The following is a 2,185-nucleotide window of genomic DNA, read 5'->3' on the forward strand; positions in this document are numbered from 1 at the left end:
TCTTTAAGAAGAGGCTTGATGCCTACCTGGCTGGACTCATTTGAGCCCAGTTTTTTTCCTGCCCAGGCGGGGGCTCGGACTTGAAGATCTACAAGGTCCCTTCCAACCCTACTTCTATGATTCTATGATATGATTCTAACAGATAACACCGTTGTCAAATAGACGCCATAGAAGTATTCATAATTAGAAATATTCTCAGTTGACAGTACAAAGTACCATAACCACTGGGCTATAGTGCTATAATCTGTTTGCTTCTGGCCCAATTAATATTTAATTATTTACTCAAAATGTACAAAGCAGCAAGGAGAGATCAGCAAGGGATGATCATGCCAGGAAAGAGATTACCATAATTACCTAAAGTGAGGTTTATGTCTCCCAGTACCATTGCTCTGTAGAAATGTTTCTCCCAGTTGAGATGTTTACTGGGTCTTCACTGGGGAAAAATATTCTGTTTGACTCATCCATGAGGAAAGCTCAAGTTTGGATAATACAGCTTTTCTGTAAGTATGTCTAAAAATACTGTGAACATGGTGTTTTGTATTATTTTTCTTTTTTGCTGGTCACTGTTGTCCTTATTAAATGAGAAGGTCTGAGCAACAGGAAAATATGCCATTGTCTATATTTTCTGAAATGAGGAAGGCATTCAGACAGATTTTTTCTTAGCAATTGGTAAAAAAATGAGAAGTCCAAGGATTTAGAAGAAATTGTGAGCTTTCCTGTATGGTTGTTCCGGTGGGATATGGAAATTCAACCACCATGTCACATTGCAAATTAATATAAAAGAATGAGATAATACATTACTCTTGTCTTATCTTTATTATTAGAGCCAGAAACTGTTCTTAGAAAAATACATTCAACTCCCATTGAAGTCAATAGAATATATTCCGTGTGTGTGTGTGTGTGTGTGTGTGTGTGTGTGTGTGTGTGTGGTATATATTTAAAGTTTTCAATATATACATGATATAATTTAGGTATATATCAAGGCTTTTAAATATATGATTATATGATTTCATTGAAAAAAATACCTGTTAAGTCCTCTTTCTCCATGATTTTTCTGCTCAGTAGTATCTCCCACTAAATTAAGAAATTGAATAACTTTGTTCTTCAGTGAGATTCATTCCTAAGTGGCATTAATGGCAAACTTACAAATTAGAGTTTCACATTGTAGCTACAAAGTAATTTGAATTGGTCAGAAAATGGTTTCCCTGACCTGTGAAAGTTTTTAAGATCTCCAAAGGGTCCCCATTCTACATCAGGGCAAATCTAAGACTTTTTAGAGGTTTTGTGAAAGGCACAAAAAGGGAGTGACCCCAGTGAGACTCTGGGGTCCCACTCCTGTGGACCCCAGAGCACCCCTGTGGGATGTGAAAGATGAGCTTAAAGCACTTAATTTAGACAAGGGGCTTGAAACGTGTTCTGTCCCTTCTTAGGCAAGTACCATAACCACTGGGCTATAGTGCTATAATCTGTTTGCTTCTGGCCCAATGAATATTTAATTATTTACTCAAAATGGAGCAGCTTTAACAGCAGAGACAGAAAAACTGATTGTACAGTCTAGTGGTTATGCTGTTCACCCAGGAGAAAGAGATACTGTGGTTCAAGTTTCTGCTTAACTCAGGAAGAACAGAAATATGAACACTGGTCTCCCACATCCTATACCCGTGCCCTAGCCACTGGGCTATTAGCTATCTTGTAGTGGAAAAACAGATTTGTCTTCCTTCTCTGTTGGACCCAAATTCCATCTTTGTCAAACCTGTTGTATATAATCCCATGAGAAAGCTTGGGTTCCATAAATAGACATTTTCTGATAATTTTTTGTTTTGCTGTAAAATTTTACATTAACGTTATTTAACCAAGCATATAAACATGGTCCAGCACTCTGCACCATAAGGGAAAATTCCTGGAATGTTATGTAAATATATATTCCAACACGGATTGATTGCAATGCAAGTTAATTACCCAGCTTTTCTGCATTTAACTGGTACTCAACTGAGTCCTGAAACAAGCTCTTCTTTCATTCTCATTCCTTTTGCTTCACAGGAGAGAGTTAACCTACTATTACATGAATTAATCTACCTCCTTAAGGTCCCACTAAAGACAACATAAAAAGAAGAATATACATTCTGGAGCTAAGTCTGTGCAGCTATTAGGTAAGTGGAATTACTCACTCCAGTATTAAGCTTCT

At 37.1% G+C, this 2,185-nt stretch overlaps 1 pseudogene; it reads right to left on the reverse strand.

The window, feature by feature from the left end:
* Positions 1–498, reverse strand: part of LOC109319111 — a 1,454-nt pseudogene extending 956 nt beyond the window's left edge.
* Positions 499–2,185: the final 1,687 nt, after the last annotated feature.

This window comes from Crocodylus porosus, unplaced genomic scaffold, assembly GCF_001723895.1.
Source record: "Crocodylus porosus isolate Cpor-Errol unplaced genomic scaffold, CroPor_comp1, whole genome shotgun sequence".
NCBI classification, from domain to species: Eukaryota; Metazoa; Chordata; order Crocodylia; family Crocodylidae; genus Crocodylus; species Crocodylus porosus.